Below are 14800 nucleotides of genomic sequence, written 5' to 3'. Positions count from 1 at the left end.
AGGTGAATCCTCCTGAACCCTTACAGGTGAGTGTATGGAAGTTCCCCGGCTTTATCACGGCTGGATCAGACTGGACAAGTTGGTTAGAAGACAGGACACCTGGAAAATATACAGTGACAATAGGAAATAGCATTAGAACTAATACATCCACTCAGATCTATTAGGAGGATTATTTCATCTGAGGGATCCTGTCCTATGAAGTCTCACCTGACAGCCATGATAATGATAGAAAAAGGCTTATTAGGGTCCTCATTATTCCTCTGTATAATCTGTATCTATACACTTCACAAATACCCTGTAAATGTCTTCTCTATCTTTATAGTGTATGAGAGATTCCATGATAGGAAGTGATGTCATGTCATTTGCATAGTATACAGAATATCTATATGTGTCACAACATACAGTCAGGTACAAATAATAATTCGTAATTGTTTGACTTGCATCTCAGTTTTTCAGACCAACAAAGACTTTTCAGTAATAAAACAATATTAAAGTGAAATACACGGATGAAATACATATATGTATACAGATTACCTGCCACAGGATTTCTGGCTCTGCCCATCCAGTCTTGTGATTACACACATGTTCATGCTGCCCAGCCACACAAGTCACACCCAGATTTTTTGGTCCAGCAGTTTATATTTTTGGTTCACCTCTCCACCTCTGGGTTCATCATTAGACAATCATTCAGTGTCATCACCTCTGACCCAGGATGACGTTCAGTGACCATCCTGGGTAGGTGAGGGGTGTGAATTACTGCCCGTATATGACAATTCCTCTGACAGGTAATACAACAAACATATTCAGATTGGAGCGTGTGCAGACTGGACTGTGTAAGCCCTTGTACACACGGTCGGAGATTCCGACAACCAAATCCATCGGATTTTGTCCGACGGATCTTGTCCGAAACTGTTGCATACACACGGTCGGACAAAGTTGTCGGAAAATCCGATCGTTCAGAACGTGATGACGTAATTTCGTTACAATGGGACTAAGTTCAGGCTAGTAATCAATAGCTTTGATGTAGGAATTTGATCTGAGCATCCGTGGTACTTTGTCCGATTGGAATTCTCTACACATGATCAGAGTATGTCCGATCGGAGCATTTTGTCGGAAAATATTTCCGGCAAGTTGGAAAATTTGGTCCGACGGATATTCCGACAGAAACAGTCCGATGCAGACCACACACAGTCGGAATATCCAACAAAACACTCCGATCGTACACATTCCGTCGGAATCTCCAATCGTGTGTACAAGGGCTAATAATTGTAAAGACTTTTTCCAGTAATGCAGATTGAAGAACGCGGATAATATAGAAAGTCTATTAAAGTGGTTGTAAACCCTTTACAGACCACTTTGAACTACAGGTAAGCCTAGATTAAAGGGATTATAAAGTGAATTTTTTTTTTTTTAAATAACAAACATGTTATACTTACCTCCACTGTGCAGCTCATTTTGCACAGAGTGGAAGTAATTCATAATAAGCTAGTATGCTATGCAAACTAGCTCATTATGCCTTTGTCTTGCAGAGTGTTTTTTTTTCTTTTTTTTTAGAGAGGGTTTACTTCCTCTTTAATCATTATCAGTTCACCTTCCCAACTTTTGAACTACAGAATGAGGAACACTGAAGGGGAGCTACGACCTGCAGTGCACTGTAAAATGTGGGTGTGGCCAAGCACTTAGCAGTAGGAGGGGCTTAATGGATGTGGTATAAAAAAACAGGCTTCCTTGTACCAATAAAATATACCTTGATTGCTTTGTCTGAGCCTTAAAGAAGAACTCCATTAAAATAGTCAGGGACTGCGTAGCAACCAGCACCTGTTGAGACAATGTATACTTTGGTGAGAAGTATACAATGTACAGTATTGTGTATATAGTTCAGGAGTGTGTAAGGCAGAGCTCAGGGGTTGGGGAGTGCTGCAGTCAGTGTCTGGTTTAGAATACATAACACAGAGTGCAGGGGTCAGGGTGTGTAATGCTATGTGTTCAAGAGCTATATGTAATGCAGAGAGGGTTGTCGTCAGTGCTCAGTTTAGAAGTACGTGACACACAGAGAGCATGGTCCAGGAGTACATAATGCACAGAATGCAGGGGACAGGAGTGTGTAATTTACAGAATGCAGGGGACAAGAGTGTGCAATTTATAGAATACAGGGGACAGGAGTATGTAATGTACAGAATGCAGGGGGCAGGAGTGTGTAATGTACACCATGTAGGGGACAGGAGTGTGTAATGTACTGAATGCAGAGGGCAGGAGTTTGTAATGTAAATAATACAGGGGACAGGAGTGTGTAATGTACAGAATGCAGGAGGCAGGAGTGTGTAATTTACAGAATGCCGGGGACAGGAGTGTGTAACATACAGGATGCTGGGGACAAGAGTATGTAATGTACAGAATGCAGGCGGCAGGAGGGTGTAATGTACAGAATGCAGGAGGCAGGAGGGTGTAATGTACAGAATGCATGGGGCAGGAGTGTGTAATGTACAGGCCGCAGGGTACAGGAGTATATAAAGAATGCAGGGGACAGGAGTGTGTAATGTACATCATGCAGGGGGGCAGGAGTATGTAAGGCCGCGTACACACGAGAGGATTGTCCGTCCAACTTAGTCCGCTGAAACGTGTTTCAGCGGACAGTCCGCTCGTGTGTGGGCTTCAGCGGACTTTTTCAGCGGAGAGTCTGGCGGACTAAGTCTTTCGGAATTTCCGTAATATTGTCCGTCCAAACTTGGTTTCAGCGGACAGTCCGCTCGTGTGTGGGCTTCAGCGGACTTTTTCAGCGGAGAGTCTGGCGGACTTAGTCTTTCTGAATTTCCGTAATATTGTCCGTCCAAACTTGGTTTCAGCGGACAGTCCGCTCGTGAGTAGGCAAGTTGGACGGACTAAGTATGGCGCATGCTCAGAAAGGATTTACACGGCCGAAGGTTGCATTGCAGTGTATTGGACGTCGTATTTCTAGTCCCGTCGTACGTGCTGTACACGTCATCGCGCAAGCTTTCAGCGGACTGTCTGTTCATCGTGTGTGGTCAAGTCCGTTCATTCAAAAGTAGGACGGACTGTCTGTCGGATTGTCTGACGGACTTAGTTGGCCAGACAATCCTCTCATGTGCCTAATGCAAAGTGTTCAGAAGGAGTATGTAATGCAGAGAGGGCTGTAGTCAGTGCTCAATTTTGAAGTACATGACACACAGAGAGCATTGTCTAGACGTAAATGATGCACAGAATGCAGGGGGCAGGAGTGTGTAATGTACAGAATGCAGGGGACTGGAGTGCGTAATGTACAGAATGCAGGGGGCAGGATTACGAAATGCACAGAATGTAGGGGACAGGCGTATGTAATGTACAGAATGCAGGGGGGAGGAGTATGCAATGCACAGAATGCAGGGGACAGGAATTCGTAATGTGCAGGATGCAGGGGACATGAGTGTGTAATGTACAGGATGCAGGGGACAGGAGTATGTGATCTAAAGAATGCAGGGGACAGGAGTATGTGATCTAAAGAATGCAGGGGACTGGAGTATATGATGTAAAGAATGCAGGGGACAGGAGTGTGTAATGTACAGAATGCAGGGGACAGGAGTGTGTAATGTACAGAATGTGGGGGACAGGAGTGTGTCATGTATAGGATGCAGGGGACAGACGTGTGTAATGTACAGAATGCAGGGGACATGAGTGTGTAATGCATAGTAAGAATCAGGAGTACAAAACAAAAAGAGTGCAGGAATCCAAGGGTGTGTAATGCAAAATGTAGGGGTAAGGGAAAGGCAAAATTCCACACACAAGCAATACTGTCTCCCACTTTACCCTTTCAGCATAAAAATCATACTCCATCCCTTTAAAAAAAAAAGCACTAATTTGCACAATAATCCCCTCAGCACAAATCCTCTCTCCCCTTCCCAGAACAAATCTTCCCATGAAAATTGTCTTCCACCGCCCTCAGCAGAAGTCCTATTCCACCCCCTCCATATCCCAAATCCCAGCACAATTCCCGCTTCTTCCATATTTTAGCACTTATCTCAATTCCCTGAGTTCCCCCTCACAGCACAAATCCTCTCTCCCCCAACCCCCCTTCCCAGCACAACAAACCCCCCCCCCCCCCACATTTCTTTTCCCAGCAAAAATTCTTTCCCCCCTCAAGCACAAATCCTGCTCTCTCCCCAGCACATGGCCGAATGTCAGGAGTCAACGGCCAGTTCAAAAAAACTGCTGATCTGCCTGTGCGTATGTCCGTCTGTCTGATAGCAGCCGAGCATTTGGCTGGCTTCTGTTGAATGTTCATGCTGGAAAACCAGCAGCCAATTGACTCCTGATCATAACTCTCAGCCAATGCCAGGGAGCGCTGATCAGAGTGTCCTGGTGGGGGGGCCGTCACCCTATCAGAACACAACAGCTCAGCGGGGGTAGATCGCTGAACTAACCTTACATAGTTAATACAGTGTTCCTGACCCGCTGGGTTGAAACAAAAAAAAATCAAATAGCGTGTTGTACAGCTGAAAACATCACATGACCCTACCTGAGTAATCCCCTGTAGAGTACTGAGCCCTAATGCAAGCAGTGAGTTGGCTGTTGGGCAGATTTCTGAAAATATAAAAGTGCCTTGATGGGTGGATGGCAGTCTGCTTGAGTAGGCATTCCTATACAGGCTTAATTTGCATGCAGGCCACACTAGGTAATGCCCACATGTGATACTGAACCTTCATGAGGACAGTAAGGCTTGGGAGGAAAATCTAGATGATGCTGGATGTCCTTCCCTCCAGCTAGGGAATGGGGTGGGCTTCATCTGAATTGTTGCATCTTCTAATGCTCAATGTAAGAAGCTCACAGTGTCCAGTACAATCAGAGCAAGCTTTTTCAGTACAAGAAAGCATAACTGTGTAAGATACTGAATGGAAGGGTGGAAATCAGGTGAAGTTTTACCATTTGGAATTCATATATCATATTACAGTGATGGCAAACCTTGGCACCCCAGATGTTTTAGAACTACATTTCCCACAATGCTCAACTACACTGCAGAGTGCATGAGCATCATGGGAAATGTAGTTCCAAAACATCTGGGGTGCCAAGGTTTGCCATCACTGTCATATTACATACCTCCTAACTGTCCCAGAGGTTAGGAGTCCCAGCATCATAAAGAATGAAGGCTTTGTCATGGGGTGGAGCCAAGTGCTGGAACAAGTCCGGCACTTGGTTCCAGTGGCTTGGCCGCAAGCATTCACTAGCACGGGCACCAGTAACAACCGCCTTGCGGCTTGTGCGGGGTATCTGGTGTCCCACGAGAAGCAAGCATAGCTGTGTAAATGTGAGAGGTGCCGGCTGCCTCACACACACAGCTCACAGCGGTTTGTGGCTGGATCCGCCTCCTCCTCCTTGGCTGTGATGTTTTTTGCACATAGTGGGGAAAATCATGGCAGTGGCAGACTGGGTGGCAATTGGCCTCCGGCCACTCTGATGCCTGAGAGAGGCCACAGACATGCCACCCCCAGACACCTATGAAGTTCCAGGTAGGACCCGCCGGGCTCACTTGACCGGCCAGCTCCCTCGCTCTCTTCCCTCTCACCTTCTTGTCCTTGAGCACCACCCACTGATCACTGGAGCTACCTGCTGTGAAGGTACCAAGTGACTGGGGGGGATTGAGGCACTGTGCGGGAGTGCATTGAATAAATGGGGGGATAGACTGGGGGTTTGCTAGGAGGAGGAATGGGGGAAGGTGGGATTTTGGTTAAGAGAAGAAATGGAGGGATTTGACTCCCTGTACCCTGCCCCACTGACTGTTTTACATCCTGCTGTCCCCTGTTCTACTGACCGCATCTCCCCTTCTGTTGACCCCTGTACCCTGTCCTTCTGATTCCTTTCCTCCATCCTACTGACCCCTATACCCTGCCCCACTGACTCCTGTCCTTCATCTGCTGACCTCAGTACCCTGCCCTACTGACCTGCTGACCCCTGTACCCTGCCCATTTGACACCCTGTCCTTCATCCTGCTGACCCCTCTACCCTGCCCTATTGACCCCCTGTCTTCCATCCTGCTCACCTCTGCATCCTGCCCTACTGACCCCCTGTTCTCCCTCCTGCTGACCCCTGTACCCTGCCCTATTGACTACCTGTCTTCTGTCCTGCTGACCCCTGCACCCTGCCCTACTGACTCCCTGTCCTCCGTCCTGCCCTTGTAACTCCTCTGCTCTGCCCTGCTGACCCCCATACACTGCCCTGCAGACCCTTCTCCTCTGCCATGCTGATTTGTGTACTCCAGTCTGCTGACTCCTATCTTCTGCCCTAATAACTCCTGCTCTCAATCCAGCTGATCCCTATCTGGCTTTTGTTTAACCGCTTAAGGACCGCCTCCTGCACATTTACATCGGCAGAATGGCACAGCTGGGCACAAGCACGTACAGGTATGTTGCTCTTTATGTGCCCAGCCGTGGGTCACAAGCACGCCGCCACCGGCGCGCTTGCGACCCGGTCCTGAGCTCCACAGAGCTGAAGAACGAGGAGAAGTCTGTGTCCTACTGAGCCTGTCACTGATTGTCTGTTCCCTGTTATAGGGAAAGATGATCAGTGACATCAGACGCCAAGCCATGCCCCCCTACAGTTAAAAAAAAACACACACACATTTAACCCCTCCCCGCCCCCTAGTGGTTAACTCCTTCACTGCCAGTGTCATTTACACAGGAATCAGTGCATTTAAATAGCACTGATTGCTGTTTAAATGACAATGGTCCCAAAAATGTGTCAAAAATGTTCGATGTGTCCGCCATAATGTAGCAGTCACAATAAAAATCGCTGATCGCCACCATTACTAGTAAAATAAAAATATTAATAAAAATGCTATAAAACTATCCCCTATTTTGTAAACGCTATAACTTTTGCGCAAACCAATCAACAATCGCTAATTGCAATTTTTTTTACCAAAAATATGTAGAAGAATACGTATCGGCCTAAACTGAGGAAAATTAATGTTTTTATATATATTTCTTGATCATACATCACGGGACACAGGAGCTTCATTACATAGTGGGTTATATAGGCACCTCTGGTGATTGGACACTGGTTGACCCTAATTAAGGAGAATTCCTCCCCTATATAACCCCTCCCATCCGGGAGGCACCTCAGTTTTTTCGCCAGTGTCTGGTCGATGGTCACGTAAAACTTAGCTCTATGCGGGTCCCGGCGAGGGCCGAAGGGCTACAACAAACCGGATCCATACCTCGGGCCGATAATTGACTCCCAAGATGGTATGGTACCCGGGCCTCGTCTGCCGAAGACACAAGGTTTTGCCTGTAAGTCCTCTCCATTGGAAGACTGGACTCTGGGACAACCAGACTTGGGGTACTGTTTACTCAGGGCGCCCGTAAGTTTCTGGCAGAGTTTTTTACAAGGCCCAGGTAGGAGGATCTTTTCGTAAGAACCCCAGATACGCCTGAAGGTTGGCTAACAATACCCGCCGTGATGGGTGAAGGCTGGAATTGGTCTGAAATCAGCAATTCCTGCGGCGGGGAACAGGTATGGGAAGTCATCCTATATATTTAATATATGAATGGATTTCTTCATTGTGAGTAGTTGTATGTCTTACCTGGTTTCCACCACTTGAGGGAGTAAGAGCAGCCTGATGCATACTTACATGCCTTTCAATACAAACACGCTCAGTGAAATGCCTGGTTCTCCCAGCTACTCACGTCTCCTTGCAGTCCCTGCCACAATAAAGGTAAAAGAGGGGTCCCACGCAGATCAGGGGGTCCCATGTCACTCCTTTTGGGTTCTCCTCCCCCCCCCCCCGGTATCCCGCGGTCCTCGTGCACGCGCGCGGGCGCGTGCACGCGCGCCGGGCGCGCTCCCGGCCTAATGGGGAAGGGGGGGGTGTGGTTGCCAGCTGTGCACAATCAGGTGCTCTATGTTGCAGTGCAGGCGCCAAAACGGCCGTTTTAAAAGCCCAGAGCGTCAGGGGACTGTAAGGTGAGACACAGGAGCTGTGGGCTGTAAGCATCCGTGGGATTGGATCCAGGCGAACCTTAAGACACCTACTCGGCATCATATTGTGCAGTTAAGCTTATATTGATTTATTGTGAGACTTTAAGCACAACAAAGTGATTGCATTTTACACTAGTAACTCTGCTTTGTAGCTCAGTACTATGTCTCCTCGTAAGAGGGTTTCAGGGGCAGGTAACAAAAGCACTGGCAGATCACCGCCTAGGTCCAGGGGTTCCAAAAGTGCATGCAGATTACCATCCTCCTCTGCAAGAGTGGAGCCTGCATCTCAAGACGAGTCAGTGCCCCTTTCAGGCTTTGCAGCCTCTCCTAATGTCGCAGCCCCGGTCTATGTCACTGAGGACTCCCTTAGGGCTTCATGGTATGTCATTAGCAGAATCTTGGCCTTTCTCCAATCAGGCCTTGAATTGAATTTAGCCATAAGCACCATCAAAGTGCAGATTTCGGCCCTGTCGGTCTTTTTTCAAAGACCGCTTGCATCACATTCCCTGGTATGGGCCTTTATCCAGGGGGCTATGCGGATAAGACCGCCAGTCAGACCTCCGGTATGCCCATGGGATCTGAATTTGGTTCTCTCGGCCTTAGAAGCCCAACCATTTGAACCTTTGCATCTCGCTTCGTTAGTCCTCTTGACAAAGAAGCTAGTCTTCCTAGTAGCCATACCCACGGCTAGAAGGGTATCAGAATTGGCAGCTCTTTCTTGTAAAGAGCCCTATTTAATTATCCATAAGGACCGGGTGGTTATGCGTCCCAATAGGTCCTTTCTACCTAAGGTGGTTTCAGGTTTTCATCTGAATCAAGATATAATCCTACCATCCTTTTTTCCAAATCCTCAGTCCATAGAGGAAGAGTCCTTACACACTTTAGATGTGGTTAGAGCAATCAGTCTTTATCTTCAAGCAACTGCTCAGATAAGAAAAACTGACTGCTTATTTATTCTGCCAGAAGGCCCTAGAAGGGGTCAGGCAGCGTCAAAGTCCACTCTCTCGAGGTGGATCAGACAGGTTATTTCTCAGGCCTATAGCTTAAAGGGGAAGATTCCTCCTTTTCAGGTGAAAGCGCACTCTACTAGGGCTGTCAGTGCTTCTTGGGCAGTGCATCACCAGGCCTCCCTGGCTCAGATCTGTAAGGCTGCGACTTGGTTATCAATCCACACATTCACCAGATTCTATCAGGTGGATGTCAGAGGGCAAGAGGATATCGCCTTCGGGCGCAGTGTACTGCAGGCTGCAGTTTAGGTCCTCAGGTCCCTGGCGGTCTATGTTTATGATCTGTGTCTCCCTCCCCTCAACCTGAGCATTGCTATGGGACATCCCACTATGTAATGAAGCTCCTGTGTCCCGTGATGTATGATCAAGAAAATGGGATTTTTATATACAGCTTACCTGTAAAATCCTTTTCTTGAGAGTACATCACGGGACACAGGGCTACCGCCCCTCTTGGGTTTTACGTGGTTCTTATTGCTTTGCTACAAAACTGAGGTGCCTCCCGGATGGGAGGGGTTATATAGGGGAGGAATTCTCCTTAATTAGGGTCAACCAGTGTCCAATCACCAGAGGTGCCTATATAACCCACTATGTAATGAAGCTTGTGTCCCGTGATGTACTCTCAAGAAAAGGATTTTACAGGTAAGCTGTATATAAAAATCCCATTTTTTTGGGGATATTTTATTTTTTGCTATAATAAATATCCCCAAAAAATATATATAAAACATTCATTTCAAAATTGTCTCTCTATTTTTTTTTAATCGCTCCCTCCCTCAAGTGTCCCTCATTCTCATGTTCAAAAGTTGTGAGGTATGTATTATATTATTATATATACTTTTTAAATGTGTATTCCATGATTATATAGTGAACTAATGTCTTACCTTTCTTTGATTCTGTTAAATCTGTGTAATGCAGAGATAATAATTCTTCCTACAATCACTTACCTAGTAGAACAGAAATAGAATTCATACAGAAAGTGTTCTGTAGTCCCCCTATGCCTGGACACTGACACATATTCATCATCAGTCAGTAATAATGTTATATCCAGGTTGTGGGATGGTTCCAGAAGTACAAAGTGTGGTATAAATAAGAGATATGAAGATCCTCTATCACTGGAGGGACGAGACACATTTCTCTAGGTATGAGAACCTGACATCTAGAGGAGATAATACTGCAGACCAAATCCTCCCGTCATGGATGAATGTCAGGACCAATGATAGTCCAATGATTGGCCCCAACTTCCCACCTCTTAAATACACTTATTGGCCATAACAACGGGCCCTTAGGAATATGTGGAGTTGAGGCTTAGTGACAAGCACAATCATTACCCAGAAGTGTCAGAGCTTTGATTCTAATACAAAAAAAAATTCTAGTTTATAGACCATTGTTTGTAGGCGCTATAACTTTCACGCAAATCAATGTTTTTTGTCAAAAACAGATAGCAAAATACATTTTGGCCAAAACTTATGAAGACATTTGATTTTTTTTTGTATGTTTTTATTGCAGAAAGTAAAAAAAATGTCTGATTTTGTTTATCACAAACTCAGTAGTGATCAAATAAAACAGAAGAAAAGGCTGTATGTGTGTGACAAAAATGATATACATTTCGTTTGGGTACAGCATTCGATGACCGCACAGAGTGCAAAAGTTATAACCTCTTTCAGGTTTTCAATAATGTCAATATCCCTTCGAAAAAGATTCCCTATTTGTCCCGGTGACCATTGTTTATGCTGGATTTGGTCCATTGTCATGTGTTTATATGTGCTAAAATGTTCAATTTTGCATATTCTCCTGCATTGGGGTAAAGCAACTCATTCATTTTGAATAGGCCGCCAATGCAAAACAATGCATGAACATTTTTTGTTAAAGGATAGCATTGCATCCGTGATCAGTGCAGAGAAGCCCTGCAGCTTTCAGCCTGTACCTTCATATGGGATGTCTGTTTGAAAGCTGCAGGGCTTGGGAAAGAACTACGAGAGCGCTCATCAGCACCCTCTTAGTTCATTCAGAACTACAAGCTGTCAGCCGCAATAGATGATTGGTACTTGTAGTTCATTTATTCACAGAAAGTTGTAAATAAATGACGACACCTTTTGGCAGGGCCATGCTCTTTTTAACCACTTCAGCCCCCCCGGAAGGGTTTGCCCCCTTAATGACCAGGCCATTTTTTGCAATACGGCACTGCATTACTTTAACTGACAATTGCGCGGTCGTGCAATGTTGTACCCAAATAAAATTGATGTCCTCTTTTCCCACAAATAGAGCTTTCTTTTGGTGCTATTTGATCACCTCTGCTGTTTTAAAAAAAAGCGCTATAAACAAAAAAAAATAGCTATAAAATAGCTATAAAACACACCCAATAAAAATGTGTTCATCAATTTAGGCCAATTTGTATTCTGCTATGTATTTTTAGTAAATAAATCCCAAAAAGCTTTTATTGATTGGTTGGTTTGTGCAAAAGTTATAGTGCCCACAAAATAGGGGATAGATTTATGGCATTTTTATTCATTTTTTTCTTTACTAGTAATGGCGGTAATTAGCGATTTTTAGCAGAACTGCGACATTGTGGCAAACAGATTGGAAACCTAATATATGCATTGACATTGTACTAAAAACACTGTCAGGGAAGGGTTTAAAATCAGGGGCACTGAAGGGGTTAACTGTGTTCCCTCACTGTCTTTCTAACTGTGTGGGGGATGGGCTGCCTGGGACAACACACAGATCTGTGTTCCTGCCTAGCAGAAAGACAAGATCTCTGTGTGATTCTCTGTCAGAACGGAGATCTGCCTTGTTTACTATGGCAGATCCCTGTTCTGTCACTGTGGGGAACGATTGCGGTTGGACATCAAATCCATTGGACATGCTGATTGGCTCCCCCCCCCCCCACTGGCCCATGTTGAGTTTTAATATTGCTCAGTAAAATGCATGTTTTGTTCTGTGTTACCACAATGTATAACCCTTAAAGGGGACTTCCATCGAAAAGTGGAAATTCCTCTTTAAGCACTCCCCGCCCGCTTACAGGCTACATTTGGAATGTCATTTTTTGGGGGGAGTGGGTACCTGGCTTTGACAGGTACTTCCTGTCCCACTTCCTCCTTCCATTGCTTGGCCACTAGGAGAGCGCAGCACGACTCACGCATGCGCAGTGCCCACCAGACTGTGAAGCCGCAATCTGTCACATCGCTGGACTGTGTGACGGATGAGTGTGTGTTTATTAAAAGTCAGCAGTTACATTTTTTGTAGCTGCTGACTTTTAATAAACTGAAAAAAGTCTGGAACTCAATTTAATATGCCTTTACAGTTGTTACCAAAATGGGAAATCTTTCAGCGGGAACAACTAATGAAAATTTCTCCCTGAAAATCTTCACAGTGGGGCAGAGAAAGCAAGGAAAATAGAAACCTGACATATTTAACAATTTCCTACATGGAATAACAGTAAAGGGTTTTGGCTATAGATTTGCTTTAATTGCATATATGGCACTTTTTTCACCAAAGTTCTCAATCTAGTTAAAATAACAGTTAAGTCAACTGGGAGGTCAGCACAAGGCACATAGCACAGACACAATAGACAATTATTATTGTCACCCCCATCAAATCATTCTCTGCAGCTATTACCTTTTGTACCACCACCCCCTCCCTTTAGAATGTAAGCTCTACGAGCAGGGTACCTTTTTTATTGTACTGTAATTATGTTGTCCCCCCTATACATTGTAAAGCGCTGCGTAAAGTGTTGGCGCTATATAAATCGTTAATAATAATATTAATTATTATAGGAATGGATAGTCCAGACTCCTTTCTTTAAAAACATGGTCTGACAGCAGCTGTATTGTAAGTTTGTGTTGGAAAAATGATGAAGAGCTGACAATTCGGTGTAGGTAGAATATAATGCTTTCATTATGTTACCACAGACAGAGACTACTTATAGAAGTGGAAGTAGTAGACCCTTTACACAATGTTACATCTGTAGCGAATTAATTAGTTGGCTGTTTAATAGTTCTAGCTATTGTGTCCAGTCATTACATGGATGTGCTGCCACCTACTGATAACATGAAGAAGTGATATTCTACTTATTGTTATAGTAAAGATATATTTTCTATCGGTGTGTCTCTCTTGCACAGTAATACACGGCAGTGTCTTCTATTTTCATGGTGTCCATTTTCAGAGTCAGTTTGTTATTGTTGTCATCTCTGGTGGTTGTAAATCTCCCTTTAACATCATCATTATAGTGTGTGCTCCCACCGCTGGCAATATAACACAACCATTGTAACTTTCCATCAGAGAACTGTCTGACCCAGTGCATAGTATAACCACCAAAGGTGAATCCTCCTGAACCCTGACAGGTGAGTGTATGGGAGTTCCCCGGCTTTATCACGGCTGGATCAGACTGGACAAGTTGGTTAGAAGACAGGACACCTGGAAAATATACAGTGACAATAGGAAATAGCATTAGAACTAATACATCCACTCAGATCTATTAGGAGGATTATTTCATCTGAGGGATCCTGTCCTATGAAGTCTCACCTGACAGCCATGATAATGATAGAAAAAGGCTTATTAGGGTCCTCATTATTCCTCTGTATAATCTGTATCTATACACTTCACAAATACCCTGTAAATGTCTTCTCTATCTTTATAGTGTATGAGAGATTCCATGATAGGAAGTGATGTCATGTCATTTGCATAGTATACAGAATATCTATATGTGTCACAACATACAGTCAGGTACAAATAATAATTCATGATCGTTTGACTTTCATCAAATTTTTCAGTTTAAAGACCAACAAAGACTTTCCAGTAATAAAACAATATTAAAGTGAAATACACGGATGAAATACATATATTTATACAAATTACCTGCCACAGGATTTCTGGCTCTGCCCATCCAGTCTTGTGATTACACACATGTTCATGTTGCCCAGCCACACAAGTCACACCCAGATTTTTTGGTCCAGCAGTTTATATTTTTGGTTCATCTCTCCACCTCTGGGTTCATCATTAGACAATCATTCAGTGTCATCACCTCCGACCCAGGATGACGTTCAGTGACCATCCTGAATAGGTGAGGGGTGTGAATTACTGCCCGTATATGACAATTGCTCTGACAGGTAATACAACAAACATATTCAGATTGGAGTGTGTGCAGACTGGACTGTGTAATAATTGTAAAGACTTTATCCAGTAATGCAGATTGAAGAAACGGGATAATATCAGTGGGGGATGGGGCATGAAATGTCCCCATCCCCACCACTTATGATCATTAAATCATGGGATCATTAAATGACACAAAATTAGTTGTAAAGTTTTATTAAAAAAATAAATAAAAAAAAAAGATACTTCTCTGAGATTGTTCAAAATTCTGTACAGTTACAGTAACGGTCCTATACTCCAGCAGGGCAGCCTATAAATGAAAAGGGATGCGTCAGATTAACTGGCAGAAGACTGAAGATATCAAAACAGCTTGTGTCAGCTCATCAAAATGGAGAACTTACTGTCTATGTTGGTGGATCGGGCTGCCACAGAGGACAGAGAGGAGTGGATTTGACACTGCTTGTCATTGCCTGGGTCTTCGGGTCCCTCATTGCCTCTCCTTCCCCCCTCTTCATCTGTTTCGTCTGCTCCGCTGCCCGCCACAATATGTTCCGATCCTGTGTCTGTGCCAGCTGATCGTCCTATTCCTCGTCCTTCCCCTGCCTGTTCCGGTCGATCATGTCCGATGTCACGGCCTCCGGTGATTCCACCATTGCTTCCACCTCCTGAGCGTGTCATCCAAGGCCTGCCTTCATCTTCCGAAGCCGCTCGTCCTTCGGCTTCCAGCGCTGATGCCTGTGACGCAG

Source organism: Lithobates pipiens, unplaced genomic scaffold (genome assembly GCF_037356315.1).
Source record: "Lithobates pipiens isolate NorthernLeopardFrog02 unplaced genomic scaffold, aLitPip1_a1.2 Scaffold_11, whole genome shotgun sequence".
In the NCBI taxonomy this organism is placed as follows: Eukaryota; Metazoa; Chordata; class Amphibia; order Anura; family Ranidae; genus Lithobates; species Lithobates pipiens.
Note: the sequence above shows the minus strand (reverse complement) of the source record.